Source organism: Carcharodon carcharias, chromosome 3 (assembly GCF_017639515.1).
Source record: "Carcharodon carcharias isolate sCarCar2 chromosome 3, sCarCar2.pri, whole genome shotgun sequence".
Lineage (NCBI taxonomy): Eukaryota > Metazoa > Chordata > Chondrichthyes > Lamniformes > Lamnidae > Carcharodon > Carcharodon carcharias.
Window position 1 is genome coordinate 207044721 of NC_054469.1, and position 27406 is coordinate 207072126.

Below are 27406 nucleotides of genomic sequence, written 5' to 3' on the forward strand. Positions count from 1 at the left end.
TACTTCAGACTGAACCATTCGCCAGCACAATGGCCAACTTTAGTACGTGACCTGTTCCCATAAAGGACACCCTTAATTTTCCACATTGTACAAGCTTATGAAAATATGAGCTGTTTTTGCCAGACCTGGTGTAAGTGGTGGTTTTGCATTGTAAAATAAGGGATTCTATGTGTGAAAGAAATGATGGAATTGCACACTAATCATTGGAATATAGAAAATACTTCAATTATGTTAATGGTCAAAACAATTTATTCACTTGCATGTAATAACAGAAAATACTGGAAAAACCCATCAGATCTGGCCGCATCTGTGGAGATAGAAACAAAGTTAATGATTCAGGTAGATGCTGTGTATTTTCAGCATTTTCTGTTTTTTTTATTTCCAGTACCCTCAGTTTTTTGTTCTTCAGTCACTTGCATTGAAATTTTGGAAAATATTTTCAATTATTTGTAATAATGAAATTGCATTAATCAAAATGAGAGAAAGAAGTGTTACAGGAATAAATTTCTTGTTATATTATATCTACGTCAGTAGTCCCCAATCATTTTTGGTTGAAGGACCCCCTTTCAAATGGATTAATAGACATGGGCACCCCAATCTAAATTACTGCACTACTGAGGACTTATACAAACTTTAAAACATGCACATTATATATAGTAGTTACTTGTATACCATGGTTTCGTCATTCTTTACTTTCATTGTATAATTGCAACACAGTGTCCAAGACTCATTTTGTGTTCAGCTGCGTTAATTCACTCAGGATCAGAAAGCACGCATCACACTTAGTAAACAATTTGTTCATTAGTGATAGCATATACTCATTCGTGTTAAAGTATCCCTTTACTAAACAAGTCTTTATAGAGTTGATACACACATGCTTATAAATGTGCTCATAGTGTTGGTCTAATAGCATTTTTGGTTGTTGATTGTACACATGCAATTATGCACATATCATGTGCACATGCTTAATTCACACACAATGTGAGGAAAGCATCCCATATTTTCTTACACCTAGTGAAACCTTCATTATATGCTCTTAATGGCAAATTGGCAGAATATTGAGTCTTCATGTTGCAGTTTTACAGATACAGTACATTAATTCCCTATGCAGAGAAAGAAAGCTAAGGACGATGCAAAGTAAAAAAAAAACTATCATGTAATTTTCATGTCTCATGTCAGATTTCATCCCATGAAAATTTTAGCAGTCAATCATGAAAACAGATAACTGAAATGCATATAATAGAGGTTCCACTCTATACCTATATTACATAAAGTCCACAATCAAATTAAATTCAAAACAGTTTGCCTTAAAACATACGGTCAATCAGAAAATCTGCTATCTCTCTCACCATTTGTCACGACACCAGACCCACAGTCATCGAAAAGAATTCCCAGAAACTAATGTAACAAACCAGCTCTCTGATTTATATATACTCTATGTATATGCACTACATAGCCTGGAGGCAGGTTTGGTGAAGGCAGGAATGGAATGTGGCTGCCAGGGCCTGTTCATTATTTCACAGGCCTCCTGGAAAGTTTCTGCAGACTCCCAGGGATCCAGTTTGAGAACCACTGATCTACACTACTCAAGTAACGTCCTTTAACAGTAAATGCAAAGCAGTTGCTCCATAGTGAATTTTAAATATTTTTAATGAAACTGATTTATGACTCAATCTATAATATATTAAGATCTTCTATCTGTGTGCACTTGCTGTAGATTTTTTTCCATTACAGTTTCCTATATTTATATTTATAATGGAAACTGCCTATATAGGAGGGAGATGGTGGCATCATGGTATTGTCACTGGACTGGTAATCTAGAGCACTTGAAGTAATGCTCTGGGGACCTGGGTTCAAATCCTACCACGGCAGACAGTGGAATTATAATGATGACCATGAAACTATTATCGATTGTTGCATCAGGTTCCCGAATGCCCTTTAGGGAAGGAAATCTGCCATCCTTACCTGGTCTGACCTACATGTGACTCCAGACCCACAGCAATGTGGTTGACTCTTAAAATGCCTTCTGAACAACACCAATAAGGGCCAACGAATAAAAAAAAATGTCATGATACCCTCTGTACCACTTCCAGGTACATAATGTGACAAGTTAAACAGGGTGTTTCCAATATAAATGTTGACATAGGAAGTTACTGCAAAAGGATAAAAATAAGGACAGAATGGCTGAATTATATCTTCACACCCTGATCCAATTATCCAGCGCCTTCTCTAATAAAGAGATAATAAAGTTGGTCTTTGGTATTTGGTATTACCAGAGGTGATTAACTAGTTTTAACGTTAAAAAATAATTGGAAATCAATAAAAAAAAATCATAAATAGCAATCTTTGAAAAACCGTCGCTTCATAGTTGGTTATCAGGATGCCCAGATAAAAATCAGCAAAGGAAAATAAAACATTTCAATGTTTACCATCTTAAAACTTAAGTATAGGCTAGCAGCTAGGTCTGAACACATCCTTGGCTAGAAGGGCTTGAAGAACTATTGAAATAAAACAAAGTGGTATTCACTAGTGTTGTTTCAAAGAAGTATCATATAGCTAGACACTGTGATGTGATGTGCAGCATGATCTAGGCATGCCATTTCCTATTAGTGCAAAGAATAGATCATGCATGTGAATTTAGATTTTAATTAGATTCATTTAAATGCACTCGAAGACATACTGTGCTAAATATGTCACTTTTAACACTTATAGCCATACATGATTGTATTTTAGTGCCTAAGATTTTTAAATATTTAAGTGTATGTATAGTTGGATTGTCATATATTTTTCAAGTCACTTTTCATTAGTTTTAAAATCTCTTCACACAGTTTCATTGTGCTTCTGCAGTACAAACTGCCATGTCTTCGATCACTTACAAACTCCTTGTTTGGTATAAAGCGGAGTTGTCCAATACATTAACTACACGTGGTTAATTGGAAATACGGATGTGGCTAATTAAATAAAAACTAGTAATGAACAACATCATTGGGCATGTGATTTCCATACTCATGAATGCATGGCATTTGCATGTGAATTTTAGTCTTTTTGTGCATTTGTTTATGAAAAGATAAGATGAAAAGCAGAATGAGAGTATTTTTTTGATTGTTGTGAGCATATTACTTGGTTACTGAATGCTAGTGGACTTTGATGTGGCTCAGCATCAGTACTAATTCCTTTGAGTCAGATTTCATGGGTTCAGAACCAACTCCAGAGATTTGAGCACTTAGTCCAAGTCACTACTCCCTGTGAAATCCTGAGAGAGTGCTGTACTGTTGGAGGTGTCGCCCACTTTCAGATGAGACGTTAAACCGAAGCCATGTCTGACCCCTCAAGTGAATGCTAACAATCCCAAGGAACTATTTAAAGGACAGAGGAGTTCTTGGCAACATTCACGCATGAAGCAAATCACCAAGAACATATATTATCTGGCCATTATTCCATTGCTTTAAGTGGAACTCGGTTGTGTGCAAGTTGACCGCTGTATTTCTCCACATATATTACAACAGTGACTATATTTTAAACGTACTACATTGTAAAGCACTTTGAGATGTCCCAAGGTTGTGAAAAGTGCTATATAACAGCAAGTTCTTTGTTTTTCTTTCATTTGTGGAATATATTTATTTGTACCTTGAGTAAAATTAGTGTTTGTGGTTAAGATAGTAGCCAGACCTGTGACAGGTCAGTGATTTCTGTTGGACAACACCATTATAAAATTTCAGTCATGCCCAGCAGCGCTGGTATCAGAAATGTGTGCACAGCAGAGACTCGGCAAAGAAGCAAAATAAAGCAAAAATTTGCAACAAATTGCAGATTGCACCATAGTGGTTTAAGATAAAGCATAATGATAATTTTACCCTGAATTTTCTTGCCACTTCTCCCTCTCTCCACTCCCCTGTGCCAACCCCCCACCACCAAACCCCACCCCCTGCCTCCCATAACTTTGCCTGAAGTTCAAACCTGGCAAACCTGGAAGAAATTCCCAGCATACAAGGCCCATACAATTCTCTATTGTACATAAAACATGAATGAACTCTTCAGACAGGTATTGAAATGTCTGAAGCTACCACTTCACAGAATCACAGAATTGTTACAGCACAAAAGGAGGCCATTCAGCTCATCATGCCTGTGTAGGAGGAATTTAACTCGTGTCATTCCCCTGCCTTCTCCTGTCGTCCTGCACATTCTTCCTTTTCAGATAACAATCCATTTCCCTGTTTACTGCCTCAGTTGAACCTGACTCCACCACACCATCAGGCAGTGCATTCCAGGTCCTAACCACTTGCTGCTTGATAAAGCTTTTTCCCGTGTTGCCATTGCTTCTTTTGTACGTTGCTTTAAATCTGTGCTCGCTTGTTCTCAACCCTTCCACCAATGGGAATAGTTTCTCTCTGTCTATTCTGTCCAGACTCCTCATGATTTTGAATACCTCTATCAAATCTCCTCAACCCTCTCTCCTCCAGGAAAGCAGTCCAATCTTTCTACATAACTCAAGTTCCCCATCCCCTGGACCATTCTCGTGAATCTTTTTTGCATTCTCTAATGCCTTCCCACCTTTCCTAAAGTGTGATGCCCAGAACTGAATGCAATACTCCAGTTGAGAACAAACTAGTGTTCCATACAAGTTTAACATAACTTCTTTGCCTTTGTACTCTATTTCCCTATTAATAAAACCTAGGATACTGTATGCTTTATTAACCTTTCTCTCAATCTGTCCTGTCACCTTCAAAGCATATATACACCCAGGTCCTTCTGTTCTTGCAGTAGAATTATACATTTTATCTTATATTGTAATCCGGAATTTTTATGATTGAAATAATAAAATGCTCTGCCATTCAATTCTTTCTTTGTTTCTTAAAGGTTTTAATAAGTGCAGTGCATAGCTAGTGAATTGTCCGAAAAAGATATTTCACTTGGAGAGAAGTAAGAAACATTGCATGAAATGATAATTGAATGTATTGGTTCTGCAGTCAGGATGAAACTGGGAGTAATTTGCTTTCACCTTAAATCTCTTTGTTAGTGGTATTGGAAGACGTTTGTTAACCAAGCTCCGATTCAGTGCTTCCCAAACTTTTTCCCAATGTGACCCCATTTTAATGCCTCAAACTTGGTGTGACTCCAAAGTGAAAATTTGGGGGGTGGGAATGGCTAGTGGTTGACCAGGGTAGGGGGGAAGGGAGATGGTCAGAGAGTTGTTGAGTGGTGGTGGGAATTGTTGAGAGGGGAGGTGGGGCATATTTGTTGATGATGCAGAGGTTTAAAACTCCAGAAAAACATGAACACCCATCTTTGTGGTTGTAGTAGCAGCGACTGTGCCTCAGAAAACAGACAATTAAGTCATGCCCACCGAAGAAAAAATCATGAACATTTAATGGGGTCCTCACAAGTGTCAACACTCAGTCCAAGCTCCACACTTGCCATTACTTCCTCGGAGCTCACAATCCCAAATTCTCATCCCCTGACCCCACTGGAGGCTGTGACCCACAGTTTGGAAACCCCTCCTCTAATTTATTTCTGGTACAAATGAAGAATACTAAGGATGACTCGATATCATCCTTGAATTGAAGGACAGCAGTGACTACACTTCAAAAGTACTTTATCGGCTGTAAAGCACTTTCGGACATCCTGAAGTTGTGAAAGGTACCATATAAATGTGAGTCTTTCTTTAAGCCCAACTCCTCTGTTCTATCCCCATAACCCTCAATTCCACCTTTTCCAGGATGGTGTCCTAGGATCCAGGATGAATCAATTCCAGGATGGTGTCCTAGGCCTAACCATCTTCACTTGCTCATCATTGATATTTCATCCATCTGAAGTGGGGATGTTCGCTGATGATTGCACAGTGTTCATTCACAACTCCTCAGATACTGAAACAGTCTGGAGCAAACCAGTTTAATTATCAGAGATCCTTTAACATGTTTTCAAAATCTTTTCAAAATGTTCTCAAATAAGTTACGTTAGAGGGATTTAGCAAAAAAGACACATGGTATCAGCTTCATTCACTATTTAACAACAAAAATCAGAAGGTACCTCTTTGAGTGTCCACTATCTCTTGTGTTATTCTCTATAGTTTTCACTGCTCTCTGCATGATGTGGCTGTTTCCAAATATGCATTAAAAATTGTTTTGCTTGATGTGTTAATACAGTAGCATGTCACTGAGAACAGTGGTGAATGTTTGCCGCTTTGCCATGAATTAAACATCTTGTTTGAAAACAAAATAAAGTTATAAACATGCAGAGCAGGTGGATTGGCATCTGAAAGAGGAAGTCACAATAACATAGATAAAAACAAAAAAACTGCGGATGCTGGAAATCCAAGTTCTGTCGAAGGGTCATGAGGACTCGAAACGTCAACTCTTTTCTTCTCCGCCGATGCTGCCAGACCTGCTGAGTTTTTCCAGGTAATTCTGTTTTTGAGTCACAATAACATTCTGAATGCAACCATTCACATGAATATCTAAATGAAAGAAAATGATGATGATTAACCTGTTGTGTTACATTTCCATTTAAAATTTCTTCCATTTAGATATTGTTAATAAAGCATTTTTGCTCTGATTGTTTACCACCCAGGAGACTAATTTATTTCCTATTGCTTGTGCAACAGGAAATTGCAGAAATAGAATTGGATACAAGACAGGGATTGGCTGATCTGGTGTGTTAACACACTCTCCTTCCAGCTCTATGACCTGGGTTTGAATCCGATGCAAACTGATGGGATAAACAACTTCTTTCTTGGAAGATTGCAGCGTTCTTGTGCCAGTCTGAAACTCAAAAACCCTTAGGGCAATTGTATTGCTTATTGCTGCTGCAGTCCAAAAGGACGTACTGCTTAATAGTCCAAGAAAATATTGCACAAGCCAGCTCCTAGCAACAGAGAGAGCCTCTTGTGAAGCAGAATTAAGGAACCCAGAGGGTGGGAGCTGTAGAAATTCTCAAGCCAGTGTTTACTGTATGTGGGCACAATGCACAAAACTGGCATCAGATTGACAGTGTTACTAAGAAAAAGATCATAGAATCAAATAGCACAGAAGGAAGTAATTCTGCCCAAGATGCCTATGCTGGCTCCTTGAAAGAGCTGTCCTTTTATTAAGACTTCTATGCAATAGCCACACAATAGAAATGATGAGAAATGGGATCAAAGTACAGCGATTCAGGAAAGGAAAGACTTCTAAGACCTGACTCACATTGGGCAGTGGAAGTGAGTGAGTTAACACCACCCTTGAACTGTCTTATATTTTTCCTGCAATTTTTAAAATATGAAATTAGGTATCAAAAGTCAAAAAGCATATAACCCTCAATCCTGATCATCTGTAATATTTTTGACAGTGCTTTAACAAGTTTCTTTTCATATTTGTTTTGGTTAATTTGTTAGATTTTATTAAGGCCCTGGTTTTGCGAGGAAATTGTTTCCACAGGAACATAGGAATTTCTAGATGAGAGAAGACCAAGAACCATCTAGTTTACATTCTACAATCCTCGTAACCACATGGTGCAATTGCTAATGGAATTGTTGATGAATCAATCTTCATTAATTAATCTCCAACAGACCTAGATTGCAAATGACATGCTGGTTTTATGTTATTAAAAACTTATAATAATGATTTGATGTTATCGTCGGTTATATTAAGAGTTAAGAATGTAGAGTTTTGGTTTCAGTTTTAGGTGAATTGGGTGCTTTTTACTTTTGGTTTGGTTTAGTATGCCCATGTAAGTTTACAAACCATGCTTGAACTTTTGACCCAGTTGAGATGCCTTTAGAAGCAAGAAAGCCCTGAGGTTACCATGGAGAAAATCGCTGAGGGTGTGTGCTCTAACTAGGAAACCTGGTGGGATTTTTTTTTAGGAACAAGTGAGTGGAAAAGAAGCTGACCTGGAGGCTGCAGACATACAGTCTGTTGTGTTTAACCAGAGAACTCAGTTCTGTATGTTTAGAGAGGAAAACAGGGAGTTCTAGAGAATTGGGTAGGACTAAGTAGCTCTGTAAATAGAGGAGAACTCCAGCTATGGAATAGATGCCAAGGGAGTGTCTACATGTGCCTGATGGGCCATGGCATATGACTATCTGCGACAACTATACTTCGACCAGGAAGTCGTACTGGTAGAGATATACCATAGACCTGAGATGTTACCTATGTAACCAGACCCGGAGAGAAAGCAACTGCCTTCCAGAGTATGAGTATGTTTAAAAGCCTATCAGAGTGAAAGTCAGTAAAAAGATTAAGCAAGGCTAAATCTGTTGGATTGAGTTTAAGGTAGAAGCTCATATTGTTTAGAATCATTATTTTATTTTCTCAGTGTACCTATTTAGTCATTATTGCTTGTGTTTGTTTTGTTCAAATTTGTATAGTAAAGAGTCTTTTGATGTTACAGTTTAATCTTGGAGTCCTGCTGCTTATTTCCTTACCCTTTGTTCTTCTGCACATTACGTTCTTTAAATAATTATGGTCTATTAAGCCAGACACTAACACTTTTCCAGCTTGTCCAGTATTCTTATAGGTCGAATCATAACAACTTGAATATAGGGATTCTCACACGTTTCCACTCTCAATATTTTTCTGAACAGGTTTTGTCTCTGGAACAGAAGCTTGATAAACTTAGCTAATTCTTGCCTTGTTTTGAAGTCAGCTCTGTCGGAGATATTTTTATCGGGTCAGTGGCATCAGCAACTCCCATAAGTGGTCATTGCATCATTTATGGGCATTACATCAAACAATAATATATCCACCTATATGATAACTTCACTTGGGCCTGCAATGGAACCCCACTTTGTGGGCTAATCTGGAGATTTTTAATTTCATTTGTGCACTTCTTCAATATCTTTGAGGGCAAACTATATTGGTATTAGATGAGGCAAGGCTTGGTTTGAATTGTTAAGTTACTTTATTCCATACTATGATGAATATACAAGACAATAGATATGATCAGATTCATTTGGTTCAATAGAAAAATAACATCTTTATATAATGCAATAAAAATAATAAAGAAGCTAGACTGCCCCTCTGACCAATGAGTTAGTAATTGGACAAAATAAATTTATTTTTTTCAGAGGGTCATTAGGTCAGGGACGGCCTAGACAAATTGTGGTACTTTTTAAAAAGGGTGCTTGATAAATGTTTGTAAAAGGGAATAGGAAAAAGACAGGAGAATGGGATTGAGTGCAAAGCTCTTTCAGAGCATCATTACAGGCAGAATGGACTAAACTCTCTCTTTCTGTGGTATAAAATCACATGATTCTAGGAACATGATGGTAAAATAAATGCTCCATAATGCTACAGCTTGGGTGGAGTACAGGTCGCTTTACAGTTTGGTATCTGATACATGGCTAAGCTGTTGAGCTATCTTTACTTAGGATGTTGTTGACGTCCTATAGGAAAACTTATTGGATCTCAGTGTGATAAGCACCACCAGAGTATAGTACTCTTTAAAAGAAAATTGGAATCAGCGGCTCAATTGAAACCTGTAGTTGGCAACTTTGCTCATGCAAGAATATTTCCACTTTTAATATGAAGTGAAATTTCCAAAAGAATAACTGATTACTGCGGTAGAATGACAATTGATCACTTCTTTCTGGTCATCATTGGCTTTTCTGGGGTAGATCATTGGTGGAAGCTGCATGGTGACTTTTGTGGGCATACGTCCTCGACACAACGTAAGGTCTGGGACCCAAGTCAAATTAATTTTTTTTTAATTGATAAAAGATTTGCATTATATAGTGCCTCTCATGACCACAGAATGTACCAAAGCTTTACAGCCAATTAAGTACTTTTTTGAAGTGTGGTCGCTGTTTTAAAATAGGAAATTCAGTAGCCAATTTGCGCATAGCAATCTCCCACATACAACAATATGATAATGAACATATAATCTACTTTTTTGATGTTAAATGAGGTGTAAATATTGGTCAGGGCACCGCAGTGGGGGGGTGGGGGGTGGGGTGGGGGGCGGTTAACTTCCTTGTCTTTGAAATAGTACCACCAGATCTTTTACATCCGTCTGACAGGGCAGATCAGTTTAACGTCTCATCTGTAAGGTGGCACCATGATATTTTTTTGTGCATTTATGGGATGTCGGCCTCGCTGGCTACGCCAGCTTTATTGCCCATCCCTAATTGACTTTGGTGAACTGTCTTCTTGAACCGCTGCAGTCCATGTGATGTAGGTACACCCACAGTGCTGTTAGGGAGGGAGTTCCAGGATTTTGACTCAGCGACAGTGAAGGAACGGAGATATATTTCCAAGTCAGGATGGTGCGTGGCTTGGAGGGGAACTTGCAGGTGGTGGCGTTCCCATGCAGCTGCTGCCCTTGTCCCTCTAGATGGTATCGATCGTGGGTTTGGAAGGTGCTGTCTAAGGAGCCACGGGGAAGAATTGTTGGGTTGGCGAGCAGGAGTGTAAAATGATGTATGGTGATGTTGGGCGGGTGTCCCAACATCACCGCGCGTCATTTAGATTTTCAGTTCGGCGGGTGCTCAGCTGAGTTAGCTGTACGCCCGCTGAACTGTCAAAGGCCTATTAAGGCCTATTAAAAATCAATTTAATTAATAAAATGAGCTGCCTGTCCAACCTTAAGGTTGGCGGGCAGGCAAAGAGCGCAGGCGGGACGCAGGCGCATTTTTCACGGAACCTCATCCACTGGCGGGATGAGGTTTCATGAAATGTTTAAAAATTCAATAAATTTTTTTTTAAAAATTCACTGACATGTCCCAGATCATGTGACATTGTCACATGAAGGGACATGTTTTAAAAAGTTTTTAGTTTCTTTATTTAGATGTTAAAACCATAAACTAATCTCCCTGAGGCACCTCTGTGCCTATGTGAAAGAGCACAGGCCCCAACTCAAGGGAATCCCCCCTGCCCACACAGGGACCACACAGCGCTCCCGGGCAAGCATCACGCTGGGCGGGCCTTAATTGGCACACCCACGTAAAATAGCGGCACGGACCTGATCGGGAGTGCCAATCAGGTTCATGCCTGGTCCCGCCTGCCCTCGCACAACCCCCCCCCAGCGGGGGGAGAATTCTGCCCTTGATGAATTTATGCAATGCATCTTGAAATGGTACACACTCCAGTGTGTCAGTGGCGGAGGGAATGAATGTTTGTGGATGGGGTGCCAATCAAGCGGGCTGCTTTGTCCTGGATGGTGTCAAGCTTCTTGCGTGTTGTTGGAGCTGCACTCATCCAGGCAAGTGGAGAGTATTCCAACATACTCCTGACTTGTGCCTTGTAGATGGTGGACAGGCTTTGGGGAGTCAGGAGGATTCACTCACCACAGGATTCCTAGCCCCTGACCTGCTCTTGTAGACACAGTATTTATATGGCTAGTCCAGTTCAGTTTCTGGTCAATGGTAACCCCCAGGATGTTGATAGTGAGGGATTCAGCAATGTTAATGCCATTGAATGAATGTCACTGGGCCAATGGCTGGATTCTTTCTTGTTGGAGATGGTCATTGCCTGGCACTTGTGTGGCATGAATTTTACTTGCCACTTGGCAGCCCAAGCCTGGAAATTATCCAGGTTTTGCGGCATTTGGACATGGACTGCTTCAGTGTCTGAGGAGTTGTGAATGGTGCTGAACATAGCTCAATCATCAGAGAAAATCCCCACCTCTGACCTTACGATGGAAGGAAGGGCATTGATGAAGCATCTGAAGATGGTTGGGCCTAGGACACTACCCTGAGGAACTACTGCAGTGATGTCCTGAAATTTAAATGATTGACCTCCAACCACAACAACCATCTCCCTTTGTGCTAGGTATGTGCCACGTCTTTACATTGAACATTATGCCAGTAGCAGCAAATGAAGAATTGAGGGGCAGTTCACAGTCCTGTTATCCTATAATTTTTTCTGTTATATATAAACAGAATAAGACATACAGCTGGAAATCTTCCACAAGTTCATCCAAAACCCATTTTTACAAGTGAATCACTGCCAGCTCCTGTCAGCACCTGATTCAAATAACGTGTGAAAAAGACACATAAACACACCCACCCACACAAACACCCACTCGCAGAGACAGACAGACACAAACACACGCGCACACACACAGAACATGAGTCACAAAAAGTTAGTATGCAGGTACTGCAGGTAATTAAGAAGGCTAATGGAATGCTATCCTTTATTATGAGATGAATTGAATGTAAAAGCTTCAGTTATACAGGACACTGGAGATACCGCACCTTGAATACTGTGTGCAGTTTTGGTTTCCTTTTTTAAGGAAGGATGTAAATGGATTGGAGGTGGTTCAAAGGAGATTTACTAGGTTAATACCTGGAATGAGTGGGTGTCTTATAAGGAAAGGTTGGACAAACTGTGCTTGTTTCCACTGGAATTTAGAAGAGTGAGGGGTGATTTGACTGAAGTATACAAGATCCTGAACGGCCTTGATAAGGTGGACGCCAAATGGATGTTTCCTCTTGTGGGTGAGTCCAGAACTAGGGAGCACTATTTTAAAATTAGGGATCACCCTTTTAGGTCAAAGATGTGGAGAATTTTTTCTCTCAGAGGGTTGTACGACTTTGGAACTCTGCCTCAGAAGGTGGTGCAGGTGGGTCATTGAATATCTTTAAAGCAGAGGTGAATAGATTCTTGTTAGGCAAGGGAATTAAAGGCTATCGAGGTTAGATGGGAATGTGGAATTCAAAACACAAACAGATCAGTCATGATCTTATTGAATGACGGAGCAGGCTCAAGAGGTCGAACGATCTACTCCTGTCCCTATTTCTTATGTTCTTACACAGACACACACGCTCACCAACACACAAACACACAACAATGCAAACACTGACACACATAGACCTGCTCACACACACACAGACTCACCAGCATACACAGACTCTCATCAACACACAGAAACTCACCGACATACCATGCACCGACACACACAGACACTCACTGACACATACAGGCACTCACCGACACACATGCACCAATGCACACACAGACACTTACCAACACAGACACTCACTGACACACACATATGCACTCACTGACACACACTCATTGACACATGCAAACACTCACCAACACACACACAAACACATACTCACCAACACGTATGCACTCACCAAAACACACACAAACACACACAATGACATGTACGCACTCACCAAAACACACAAACACTCACCAACACACAAATACACACACTGACATGTACACACTCACCAAAACACACACTCACCAACACACATGCAGAGACTCACCAACACACACACTTACAGTCACCAACATACACACTCACCAACACACATGCAGACACTCACCAGCAGACACTCACCAACACATGCATAGACACTAACCAACACACACTCACCAACACACACACACACTCACCCACGCAAACACTCTCACCAACACACACACTTACTCACACACACCCTTGACATTCAATGGCATTACCATTGCTGAATCCCCCACTATCAACATCCTGGGGGTTACCATTGACCAGAAACTCAACTGGACAAGAATATAAATACTATGAATACCGGAGCAGGTCAGAGGCTCGGAATCCTGCGGTAAGTAACTCACCTCCTGACTCCCAAAGCCTGTCCACCATCTAAAAGGCACAAGTCAGGAGTGTGATGGAATACTCTCCAATTGCCTAAATGAGTACAGCTCCAACAAGACTCCAGGAGCTCGACACCATCCAGGGCAAAGCAACCCGCTTGATTGGCATCCCATCCACAAACATTCACTCCCTTCAACACTGACGCACTGTAACAGCAATGTGTACCATCTACAAGATGCACTGCAGAAACTCACCTAGGTTCCTTAGACAGCACCTTCCAAACCCACAACTGTCTAGAAGACCATCTAGAAGGACAAGGGCAACAGGCTCGTGGGAACGCCACCACCGGGAAGTTCCCATCCAAGCCACTCACCATCCTGACTTGGAAATATATCGCCGTCCCTTCACTGTCGCTGGGCCAAAATCCTGGAACTCCCTCCCTAACAGCTTTGCGGGTGTACTTACACCACATGGACTGCAGCGGTTCAAGGTGGCAGCTCACCACCACCACCTTCTCAAGGGCAGTTAGGGATGGGCAATAAATGCTGGCCCAGCCAGCGAAGCCCACATCCCCATGAATGAATAATAAAATCACTCACCCACACACAGGCGCTCACCAACACACACACGTGAAGATAAACGCACATAGCTCCACACCCCTACAGATCAAACACATTGCCCCATATGCGACAGAAGCTTAAACCTTACACACAGTGTGAGGGGCCGGGATGGAAATTCCCTAGTCCCACCCTCACCCTCTGGTAACGCCCATTTAAGGGCAAAGGCAGTTCCGCCTCTCCGCGTTCTGAAAGTGACATCAGTGCGAGTCGTGTGTGTGTGTGTGTGTCATCCACCCAGCCTGATTGACGGCCACCTCCGCCAATGGGCGGCCGAGTTCCGGAATCGGGCGCAGGGACGGAGAGGCCAATAGGCTGCCGGCGGGGTGCCGAGCAGCGCCCACTCCACCTCCTGTCCCGGGCGAACGCTAGCTCGGGCTCTACCTGCTCGTGCGGAGACGGCAAGGAGCATCTGTGAGTATCGGGAAGGCTGGTCCGACCATTGGCTCCTGCCTTGTTTATTGTACCATTCACAAGAAACAAAATCGAGCCTTGTGCACGGGGACTGACGCTCAATGTTGCAGTCTTTACATGGTCTGCCTGTAAGGGCTAAAGACAGATGGATGCTGCCTCGTTCTCTTGTACCCTGATTTACATGGGTGTCTGTGCGTAGGTTTGCAGTAGTTTTTGCTTTTCAACATCGCTCGGGTTGCCCATACAACATCGTGACCACAGAACAGGATGTGTTATCAGCAGCTTAACTTGCAACTCTTAGCTGCAAGGTGTTTAGTTAGCTGCATGTTTGAGACTGGGATGTGGGAGGTTAGAGTAGGATCTCAAGAGTTGTTTGTGCTTTGAAGGGTCCTTTGCAGCCTGTTGTTCATCTGTAAAAACATTTTTGGTCGTCCTGTTTCACACCGTTGCAGCTTGCAATATAAACGTGTGAAAAAAAGCAACCGCTGTGGTACACAGCATGGACAGGTAGCGTGTGGGAATGGTTACTAATCTTACCTGCCATAATTTCCTGGGTTAAATATTTATCTGGGCCCTTAAATGATTGCGGAGGCAACACACTGGAAATGTGAAACTAAACAGAAAATGCTGGAGATTCTTACTAAGTCTGGCGAGAGGGGCAGCCTTTACCGTTTTCGATTGAACTGATTGTTGCAGGTTCCTCAGTGGTACGATTGCATGCAAAACAGATAGAAACTAGAAAAAACCTGAGCGTGATTCGCAGACTGTTGTTAATCTTGTCTGGGGCAGTCGCTGCAATTGACTTTGAGGTTCTCAGGTGAGAGAGGCGGGTAACATTGCCCATGGCTTTAGCTTCTGATCCCAGTGTGCACCCCGTCAAAACCCCGTCTCCGAAACGTCGTAGGTGAACTTCAGGTCAGGGACATGCTGGAGACCGACTGTGAAACGAAGGTGTGAATGAATGTGGCCTGCTTTCCCACACTGCTGGACAGTAACGCTAAACAGAGGTGTTTCATCTCTTAACTGGATACGTCCTCTTGCAGGCCACAGATCAAAAACTCTCCATTTGGGGGCGTGACTGTACTAAACAAGTCACTTTCTATGTACAACGACCACAGTACATACATATAGGAAGGGTGTGATTGCACTGGAGAGGGTGCAGAGGAGATTCATCAGGATGTTGCTTGGGCTGGAGCGTTTCAGCTATGAGAGAGACTGGATAGCTAGGGTTGTTTGCCTTAGAGCAGAGAAGGCTGAGGGGGGACCTGATAGAGGTATACAAAATTATGAGGGGCATAGATAGGAAGAAACTTTTCCCCTTATCGGAGGTGTCAATAACCAGAGGGCATAGATTTAACATAAGGGGCAGGAGGTTTAGAGGGGATTTGAGGGAAAACTTTTTCACCCAGATGGTGGTTAGAATCTGGAACACACTGCCTGAGGGGGTGGTAGAGGCAGGAACCCTCGCAACATTTAAGAAGTATTTAAATGAGCACTTGAAACGCCATAGCAGACAGGGCTACGGACCAAGTGCTGGAAAATGGGATTAGAATAGATAGGTGCTTGATGGCCGGCACGGACACAATGGGCCGAAGAGCCTGTTTTTGTGCTGTATAACTCTCTGACTCTATGACGTACATAATAGTATGTGGTTTATATCATTGTCTTTAATGTAGGAAAATTTCCCAAGATGGTCAGAGCAGTGAGATTACTCCCCATGTGCAGGAGATCAACTTATCCACCTAAAATTAAAACTAAGTCATGTAGAGGTGTTGTCAGCAAGATGCATTTCTTCATGCAACAGGGTAACAGATGTCAAGAAAGCTTTCCCCCAAAAGATTAAAGTAAGAGTTCAATTAGCAATGATATCATGGGCTATGGAAACATGATAGTTCAAGTAAAAATCAGCCATAATCTAATTGAATGACAGAACATGCTTGAGGGGCTGAATAGCCCTTTCCTGTTCCTGCTTTCCTATTAAATTCAATGGTTATAGTTCAGGGGAGAAGGGAAATTACTGAAGTTATTCTAAGCTGGAATTGAAACCAAATTCTCAACGCATTTCATCTTGAGTGAAGAAGTGCCCTCTGACATCATCCCTGAAAGAACCCTGTTTTAAACTGAGGTTGATTGGCATGAGTCAGATATTAATTTATTGCTCTTGTTTTTGCATGTCCTTTAAGAAAATGCGCAGCAGCAGAAATAACTTGTTTATATTCAGATTTAGAAAGGTGGCTCTTTTTTATTCATTCTTCGTCACTGGCTAGGCCAGCATTTAATGCCCCACCCTTGTTGTTACTTAGTTCTGCTCCTATTTCCCATCACACCCAATCCGAGCTCATCTTGTCCATGGGATGCAGCTCCTGCTCTCTAGATCCTATTCCCATCAGACTGCTGATGACCCAATTTTCCTTCCCAGCCCCATATAGCTGGTACTGTTAATGGTGCCCTCTCCTTGGGTACTGTCCCCCATCCCCTTCAAATCTGCTGCCTCAACCCCCCTCAAAAAGTCAACGCTTGACTCCCCTTTCTTTGTAAACTACCATCTCATCTCCAACCTCCATTTTTTTCTAAACTGCTTGAATGTTGGCACCTATCAAATCTGTGCCCATTTTTACTTCAGTTAAGTCTCTTCAAGCAGGTTACACCCTAGCCGCACCCTCCCAACTGAAATGCCCCTAATCAAAGTCATAAATGTCATCCGTGTGACTGTGACCATGACAAAATATCCCTCCCCATCCTTCCTGATCTTTCTTCAACCTTTGATGTAGTTACCATACCATCATCCTCCAATGTCTCCTCTGTTGTTGGTTGGGATTTGAGCTTGCCTGGTTTGATTCTTATCTATCTAATTGTAGCCAGAGAATCATGTGTAATGGTTTCTTTTCCCACTCTCACTACCGCTGGATTCCCCCAAGGATCTATCCTTGGCCCCTCCCATTTCTTGACGACATTAGCCAGGAACAACTTTAGGTCCCACATGTACATTGATGACACTCACAAAGTCCCAGAGCACTGAGGTGGGCCTTTTAACCAGCCCGCCTTGGTACTTGGCAGCCCCAGTGGCTGCCTCTGCACTGTTTCTGAGGGCAGCGGACTCAGCCCCAGTTAGCACCCACACCTGGAATGAAAATCAGACCATTCTGGGAAGGCTTTCCTGAGCTGGAGTCAGAAATATTCCCGAACCTGTTAACCTGACTCGGGAATGAAAATTCCGACCACCACAAACTGCATTCCCAAACCACTGACTCCATCCCTCTCACTGGCAATTGTCTGAGGTTGAACCAGACTGTTATGTAACCTTAGTATAGAATTTGACCCTGAAATGAGCTTCCAACCGCATTTACCTCATCAGCAAAGCTGCCTAATTCCACCTCCATTCCACTCCTGCCTCAGCTAACCTGCAGCTGAAACTCTCATCCATCCCTTTGTTACCTCTAGGCTTGGCTATTACAAGCTCCCCTGGCCAGCCTTCTATCTCCATCCTCCCTAAACTAGAGGTCATTCAAAACTCTGCTGCCCCTGTCCAAACTCGCACCATGTCTTTTTCACCCCATATCTAAGCTTGCTGACTTATATTGACTCCAGGCCTAGCAATGCTTTTATGTTGAAATTCTCATCTGTATCCATGGCTGCACCCCTCCTTATCCATGCGTCCTCCTCCAACTCTACAGACCTTTGAGATCTTTATGCTCTTTCCAATTCCTGCACACCCCCGATTTTAATTCCTCCACCATTAGCGGCCATGTTTTTAGCTGCCTAGGCCCCAAGCTCTGTAATTCTCTTCCTGAACCTCTCTGCCTCTTGAACTTTTACTCGTCCTTTAAGACACTCCTTAAAAACTTCTTTGACCAAGCTTTTTGTTAATTTGCCCTGATACCTCTTCATGTAGCTGTGCGCCAAAGTTTGTTTTCATAATGCTCTTATGTAGTGCCTTGGGATGTTTTACTGTGTTAAAGGTACTATTATCAATGCAAGTTTTTATTATTGTTACCCTTGAGAAGGTGGTTGTGAGCCTTCTTCTTGAATTGCAGTAGTCCATATAATCCAACAGAACTGTTAGGTAGGGATTTCAGAATTTTGACTCAGTGCCAATGAAGCAACAGGCAAACTTGCAGGTGATATTGTTCCCATACACCTACTGCCCTTGCTCTTCCAGGCTTTGGAGGTCGCTGAGGGACTTGGTCACTGGATCAGAAGAAAATCCATGGCTAATTCCACCCCCCTGCATCCGCCCCCACACTCCATCCTAAGCACCACAAAGCTAAATGTATAGCAATTGCCCCATTCCAGATTAACCAACTCTGTATAAATTAATTAAGAAAAGGGATTTGCATGTGTATATATATTATAGTACCTTTCACTACCTCAGGACATCCCAAAGTGCTTTACAGTCAATGAAGTATTTTTGAAGTGTAGTCACTGTTGTAACGACGGAAACACAGCAACAAATTTGCACCCAACAAGAACCCATAAACCACAATATGATAGTGATCAAATAATCTATTTTCTTTAGTGATGTTCCTTGCATATAACTGTTGGCCAAGACACTGAGGAAAACCCCCCATCTCTTTTTGGAAATAGTGTCATAGGATCTTTTTCATCCATGTGAGAGGGCAGATGGGACCTTGGTTTAACATCTCAACCAGAAATGTATCTGAAGTGTCAGTCTAGATTTTGTGATTAGGAATAAAACTAGGACTCTTCTAGTCTATATTACTCTGGTCAATCTCACCACTGAAGTACCTGCAAAGTAATAATTTAAAACTGAATGCCTGTGCTGAGATTATAATTCACCTGAATGGGGGCTAAAGAGAATTATCTAGTGCCCCCATTTCATTTTTTGTCCACTTAGAATCCTGTGTCCACACTGACAGTGGAAACTACCTATGTAAATGTGTTTCTCCATAACTGAAATATGCTTGAGTCATAAGGTAGGATTTTTAGCCCCCGATGGAGGAGAGTGGGAAAATTCGTGTCGCCATTGGCATGTGGTTCCATCCAAACTGGGCCATTTTCTGAGGTGGCATCAATGATGGCAGGGTGACCCATCTGCAAGTGGCAAGTCTCCACTTAATGATGGTTGAAGGTAATTTAAGAACAATTGTCAGAGGCTGATCTCAATTTGCTAGTCCGCTGCAAGGCCTCCCAAGACATTGTAGACCAGCAGCCTGGAGGAGGCCTCTTGGTGGTAGAACATAGGACTCAGGAAAAGGAATAGGCCATTCAGTCCTTCAACCTTCCCCTCCATTCAGTAAGATCACAGCTGACCTAGTTGTGGTCTCAACTCCACTTTGCCATCTTCCCCCCATAATCCTTGACTCCCTGATCTATCAAAAACCTGTCTAACTCTGCCTTGAATGAATTCAATGACCTGGTCTCCACTGCCCTCTGGGGAGAATTCCACACACTAATGACCTTCTGAGAGAAAACATTTCTCCCCATCTCCATCTTAAACGGTAGACCTCTTATTCTTAAACTGTGTCCTCTGGTTCTAGTCTGTCCCACAGGTGGAAATATTCTCCCGGTATTTACCCTTTTAAATCCTGACTATGGGGGTGGGGTGTGGGGGTAAGGGGGACCAATGCTTCAGGCAGACTTTGAGGCCTTATCTTCCTACATGGCCTGTGGAGGCATTCTCCCTCTACAATGGTGGCCTGCTGAAGGGATTTTTTAATTTAAGAGTTAAAATATTGAGTTAACATCTTGAGACGCACACTCTTTCTAACCTGGAATGGCGAACTTCTGTTTCTTCAGTGCCGTAGAGCCTCTTATTGGTCCTCCAACTTCGAGAGCCTGCCCCCCGTCCTTAATTGGATGGTGAGCCTGCCCTCTGGTAACTAATGTGTCAATTCGGGGAAAATCACTGCCAGATGACTGGTTCCTTCACAGTGCAGACTTCTGATCCCCATTTGATCCTGCCCAAAGTTTCAATTCTTGAGCGGTGTTGAGTGGGGCACATTGTGGTGGAGTGGTACAGGGGAGGGTTTGGTCACAAAGTGTCACCGATGGCAGTATAATTGTTTTTGCTAATAATGCAGAGGCTGTCCATGTTCCACAAGGTTAGTTCAAGGTCCTGTGCTTGGTCGTCTCTCTGCATTTGAGTTGTTGATGATTGGAAGAAGTTATGTAGTCTGCATTCATCGATGGGTGGAGTTTGATTCTCTAAGCTCTTGTGATATTTTCATTCGCCCATAATGTGCCACTATTTTTTGTTTGAACTGTGGAGGTAAAAGTGAAGTATGTGTGTGTTTGTGTAGAGGGAGGCACACTGGGGCTCTGATGTGTGTTATGACTGATGCAGTTGGTAAAGCGGAGTTATTTAAAATTCCCAGAGGGAAGCTTTAAACAACTGTCATAACCTATAATTTTAAGTGTTACGTTTGAGATGCGACTCTAAATTCAGGAATCATACCACCAGTTCTTGAGGCTTTACATTAAACTAAGTGAAACATTTTATTAATTTACACAGGTTAAAATATATAAACATGGCTACAAATTACTACTATCAGAACTTTTAACAAATTCCCAAACTAATCTCCATTAAGGCAACAGCAACCCAAAGACTTAACCAGACACCAGGCAAAGCATTTTCACCTTACAAATTCAAAATGAGGTTCTTTTCGCTGTGGAGCCAGTTGGAGGCTTACAGCTACCTTTTGATCTTACATTGCCTCTGTTCTGCACACCCGAAAACTACTGAAGTTATACCTACCACCATTGATTGAATTCAAACTCTCATTGCCTAACCAGTCTCTTTGAACTTCACCTTTTAACAATGAAACCCCATTCATTATACCAATTTTATTAGTAATATAAACATTTTGCTTGGTAACTGCTAGAAAGGCGTCATGTTTTCACCCCACTCTTGAATGCTCTATTCAAAAAATGTAAATGCATGCTATCTCTTTTACATATCAAAACTATTACCTACCAAAGTGCTCAGACTAGCTGGCTTTAATCCAATTAAGACACATTCGCAGACTAAACCTCTATTTTAAAAGAAAAATATTTTCCAAAATATATACATTAATAGTTTCATGACATGTGCTACATGCAGAATTTTGCAACATGTGTAACTCCATATGCTGTTGTCTCCTCTCTCCCAACCATTGAGCAAAGATGCAATGCAGGGATCAAATGTATAATGCCCAAAAATTAACCTGTGATTAATGCACGCCTGTGAATAGAAATGCACGCAGAATGCCAACTTTGTGCTGCCTGCTCATTATAATGATTTCTGTATGCAGCCAATTAACTGCCCTGGTCATTGGCTGCATGGAATGGCAAGGGGCTGATCATAATTTATAATCCCACTTAAAGCTAGCCGGCATGTAAGCTCAGACTGCTACCCTCATGCCTGTGGATTGCAACTGTGGATAAGGTCTTGCAGAGTGTCAGAGCAGTCCAGCACCCTGTCCTCCAGCAGATTACTAGGATTGCTAATGTGCCACCCAAGGGCAGTGGAGTGGCTTCATGGAGCATGAACCTGCAGCCCTCGCTCCAGAAGACACCATTCATCCTCCATCCCTGCCACTCTGCCAGTGTCTTGCTTTTGCCTATCAGCCAGCCCAGATTGCTGCCTTCTAGGCCCAGAGCTGCTTGAAATATCCCCCAAATCCATCTGCAGTGGACTCCATTGAAAGTCAGCAGCCTTCCCACTGCAGCCACTGGAGTTTCAGGAGCTGTAGGACAGGCAAAGGTACCCAGAAATCCAAATGTGATTAGTTGACTTTTGTATGAAATATGGCATGATTTTATTTATTCGTTTTGTTTGGAATGTTGATTTAGTGGTGGATTTTATTCTTGCATTGCGTCCGTTTGGATGCTGTGATGGTCAGTGACTTAGGGAAGGTAAGGTGTAGAACTTCAGGTAAATGTGGAATTATTGTTGCAGCTCCTGATATTGCACTCAAATTAGTCCTTCACAGACAGCTCTGGTAAAAAGGGGCTGCCTGGGTTGCCTCCTGCCTTCCTCTTCCTCCTTCTTCTCCTCAGCTGTTTTCTGTATAATTGGTGGCAAAGGCTGTGCCCTCCCCATGGTGAGGTTGTGCAGCATGCAGCATAGCACCACAAATCTTGACACCCACTCTGCTGAGTACTGGAAGGCTCCTCCAGAGTGGTCCAGACAGAGGAAGCAATCTTTAGGACGTCAGTGGTCTACTCTACCACGGTTTGTGTGACTGTCATTGTGTGCATTCTGCCATATGTACATGGGTTACGCACCAGAGTCTTGAGCCATGCTGTCAGCAGATCGCTGTGTAGCCCACTCTTTGGTTTACTGCAGTGGCTCAAATGCAGCCGGGATGGTTGACTACCGCAGAATGAGGGTGTCATAAATGCTGCCAGAATACTGACCACTGGCCTGCATGATACACTGCCTATGGTCAGGCACCAGCTGGATGTTGAGAGAGTAGAATGCCTTTGGCTTCTGATGCAGGGCAGAGTTGACCTGTGCTGTCTGCAAAGTGTTGTGCATGCAACCAAAGGCACCTGCACCATGGGGGAGCTTGCCCTGGTAAAGTCACATTTCCGCTCCATCTACTAGTCTCTGATAAGAAAGAATGAAATATAAATCGCTTTCTTTGAATAAAACACCTTCTTGACCTCCCTTATACAAAAGTGGACAGCAAAGTGTTGAGATGTTGCAGTTATTTCCAACTCCAGTCTGGAAAAAGTTACACACATAAAGGCCCATTGCAATGGTCACCTTCACAGCCCCTGGCAATGTGGTCCTTGCCCTGCTCTGAGGTTGTAGTTGTGGCTGCAGTAGATGGCAGATTTCAGTGATGATGCCCTTCCTGCAGTGCATTCAACTCACACATTGTTCCTCATTGAGGATCAGGCAGAAGAATTGCTCCCTAAGCTCTCTGAATGGATATGGTTTCCTGTTGACAGCCCTTTTCCCCCCTGCTAATCCTGCTCTGTGTGACCTCCATTCATTCTCCCAGTAACACTGGGAAAGTCCCAATACTGTAACCATGCCTTGAAGCAACTAGTTTGTGGAGAGCCTTGAAGTTAACAAAAAATCCATTAAAATTTGCCACTTCACTCCTTGTAGACTTTTGCACCAAATGCTTATAAAATTTTAGCAACAACTGAAAGAAACCAACCAACAACTAATCTGTAAGCAGTTGATGATCCCTTTACATAGATCTGTTGGTGATTTTTCCAGCTGTTGTATGTGTGATCAGCTATGTGAGGTTAAGACAGGGAATCAGCTGGGAGGAGGGGTTTGTTTTATGAGGAAAGGTTGTGCAGATTGGGCCTATAACTCATTGGAGTTATGAAGAATAGAGGCAATCTTATTGAAACATAGAAGATTCTGAGGGGGCTTGACAGAGTAGATGCTGGGAGGATGTTTCCTCTCATGGGGGACTCTGGAACTGGTATCACAGTTTAAAAGTAAGGGGTCTCCCATTTAGGATGGAGATGAAGAAGAATTTCTTCTCTCAGAAGGTCATTAGTCTCTGGAATTCACTTCTGCAGTGAGCAGTGGAGGCTGGGTCATTGAACATAATCAAGGCTGATTTAGACAGATTTTTGATCAACAAGGGAATTAAGGGTTGGGGGAGATAGGAAGGAAAGTGGAGTTAAGGTCAATCCGATCAGCCATGATCAATCAAATGGTGTAGCAGGCTTGGTGGACCGAATGGCCTACTCCTGCTCTTATTTCTCAGAATCTAAAGATTTTATGAGCTTGTGAAACACTGAATAAAAATGATAGAGCTTACAATCCAGGCTCAATGTTTCATAAGCAAGAGTTTCAAACATAGCCTCGCTGAACAAGGAAAGATTCGGAAAATCAGGGCTGTTTTTTATTAGAACAGAGGAGATTAAGGGATGATGTGATGGCAGTGTTAAAAATTGTAACAGAATGGAATAAAGTAGAATAAAAATAGACTTTCATTAAGTAATGGGCCTAGAACAAGGAACACGGCTATAAGATTAAATTTAAGAGGTTAAAAACAGAGAACAAAATATTTTTTTAAAAGATGGCTGTGAGCTCTAAGGCTGTGGAATATTGAGTTAATGATTGAAGCAAGGGGGAAAAAATTTACTTGTGTAGGACCTTCCCTGACCTTGGGACATCCCAGAAGTGCCTTACAGCCTTACATCAAGTCACAGATGTAGGAAATGCTGCAGCTAATTTGTGCATAGCAAGATCTCTCAAACTACAAAGCGACAATGACCATATCATCTGATTATGTCAATCACCATGTTTGCATTTAAGAATAGATTAAATAGGTGGTTGAAGGAAATAGGAATAAAGGAATATGAGAAGGCATTAGGTTACTTCTCGTGGAGGATAAGTACAGGCAGACTGGGTCAAATGGCCTGTTTCCATGTTGTAATTTCTAGTAATGAAAGGCACAACAGAAAATGTGTACTTGGATATCACTGTATGCCATTACCCTTTCATCCTTCCAACCCCACTTCATCATGGCTTGTCTAAAAGAAAGCCAACCCTGCACCGTTAGAAAGGTCACTACTCTTTTAAAATAATAATTACAGTTATAAATTCACTATCAGACTGTGAGAAGAATTAGTTCATTTGTTGCAGATTTAGACTCATTGACACAGTGGTACAATTTTGTTCAATTTATTCAAGCCCCGGGGTGGGATGGATTGGATCAAGAACATGACCTTGACACATATTTCCCTTTCACTTTCGCTATGGCAGTTACATGTGATGCTTTTTGTTAAAACACAATTCTTCACAGCTGTCACTGGCCAAGTCTCCATTAAGGACTAAGGTGAGTGGAAAAGAAGTAAATACGAGGGTAATCCTTGGGTTTCTTTTCTCAAGTACAAACTGTCTTCTCAAACCCCTTTCCCTTTCTCCTTCACCCTCTTCGCTAATAATAAGTGTGAGGAATTCATGAACCCTTTTGTCACTAAGATTGAGACCGGCCGATTAGCTGCCTCTGCCTAGTCTCTCCCTTCCACTAATCCACCAGACAAAGTTCCTGTAAAGATCCCCCACCCTCCGCCTAGCCCTGAACTTTTGTCTTTCCCTTGTTTTTTATCTCCCCTCTTGCCTGCTTTGAGTTCATCTAGTCCATGAAACCCACCTCCTGCTCCCTCAACCGTAATCCCATCAAACTGCTGACCATGCAACTTCCCCTCATGGTCCCCATGTTGGCTGACGTTGTAAAAGTTCTCTAATTAGGGGCTGTCCCTGTCTACCATCATGCTCTCTCCACTAACACCTAAAAAAAATGTTTGACCCCACTACCCTTGCAAACTATCGCTCCATCTCAAATCTCCCTATCCTCTCCAAATTTCTTGAATGTGTTGTCACCTCCCAAATCTATGCCCATTTTTCCATGTTTGGATCCCTCCAATCAAGATCCTGGCATTGACACTGTACTAGAACAGCTCTTATCAAATGACATCCTATGTGACTGTCACAAAGGTAAGCTATCTTCCCTCATCCTTCTTGACATGGTTGACCACATCACCATCCTCCAATGCTCTTCCACCATTATTGGCTGGGTCGGGCTGCTCTCCTGTCATACCATTCTTGTGTAGCTAATCGTAGCCAAAGAACTGCCATCAAGGGCTTCTCTTCCCATTCCCTTACAGTTACCTCTGCTGTTCCTCAAGGATCTCTCCTTGTTTCCCCCCCCACTTGTTTCTCATCCACACGTTGCCCCTCAGAGGCATCATTCGAAGACACAGTGTTAATTTTCATGTGTACACTGATGACATCCAGCTCTACCTCACCACCACCTCTCTCATCTCCTCCCCTGTCTTTAAATAATCAGACTGCTTGTCCAACATCCAGTGCTTGATGAAATTTCCTCCAATTAAATATTGGGAAGATATTGTCTTTGATCCTATGGTGCTATATTAAAGAAGAACGGGCGAGTTATCCCTCAATCAACATCACAAAAATGACCAGGCTATCTGGTCATCACATTGCTATTTGTGGGAGTTTGCTGAATGGTAATTAGTTACCATGTTTCCTACATTATGACAGTGACAATACTTCAAAAGGTACTGCATTGGCTATAAAGCACTTTGAGCTATTCGGTGGTCATGAAAAGTGCTATATAAATGCAAGTCTTTCTTTCTTATGTTCAAGTCCCTCCCTGGCCTTGTCCTCCCTATTTCTCAAACCTCCTCTAGCCTTTATAACCTTCGAGAACTCTTCACTCATCCAATTCTGGCATTTTTTGCATCTCTCACCTTTGCCCCATCTTTGGTGGTCATCCCTTAAATTATCTAGGCCACAGGCTCTGGACTTTCATCCTTAAACATCTCCAACCCTCAAAACCTGCTGGAAATCTGAATTCAAAGCATTAACTCTGTTTCTCTCTCCATGCATGCTTCCTGAACTGCCGACTGTTTCCAGTATTTTCCATTTTCATTCCCTAAAGCTAGTGCTTTGACCAAGCTTTTGATCACCTGTCTTAATGTCTCCTCCTTTAGCTCAATGTCAATTTTAGTCTGATTATGCTCCTGTGAATGTACGGTGATGACACCCAATTCTACCTTATGACCATCGTACTCAACGTCCCCACTGTAGCTAAAATATCATCTGCTGCATGAGCAAAATGTCCTCCAACTAAATATTGGGAAGACTGAAACCATTGTTTTCGGTCCCCGATACAACCTCCTTTCCCCATCTACCAACTCCATCTCTCTCCATGGTGACTGTCTGAGACCAAACCAGATTGGTCACAACCTCAGGTTCATATTTGACCCTGAGATGACCTTATGACCACATATCCCTGCCATCACCAGGACGGCCTGTTTTCACTTCCGACGTTATCCCTGCCTCAGCTCATTTACTCTTGAATCACACATAGATTTATCTCTGGACATGACCACTCCAGCACACTCCTGAACAGCCTGCTGCATTCGTC

General features: G+C 42.4%; 1 protein-coding gene and 1 long non-coding RNA gene across 3 annotated transcripts in view; one reads left to right on the top strand and one right to left on the bottom strand.

The window, feature by feature from the left end:
* Nucleotides 1-5873: 5873 nt before the first annotated feature.
* LOC121276157 lies at nucleotides 5874-14236 on the bottom strand. The gene is made up of 2 exons (XR_005942620.1): nucleotides 14100-14236; nucleotides 5874-6454 (listed from the first exon to the last, which is right to left on the bottom strand). It is a non-coding gene; the product is annotated as an uncharacterized LOC121276157 (long non-coding RNA).
* A 165-nt stretch (nucleotides 14237-14401) lies between these two features.
* LOC121276155 (tubulin polymerization-promoting protein) overlaps nucleotides 14402-27406 on the top strand; it is a 62263-nt gene continuing 49258 nt past the window's right edge. Inside the window, exon 1 of one of the 2 annotated variants that reach the window (XM_041184220.1) lies at nucleotides 14402-14531. The gene's annotated coding sequence lies outside the window, so the exon portion shown is untranslated. The remainder of the gene's footprint in view (nucleotides 14532-27406) is intronic. The other variant, XM_041184221.1, reaches the window with a different exon arrangement.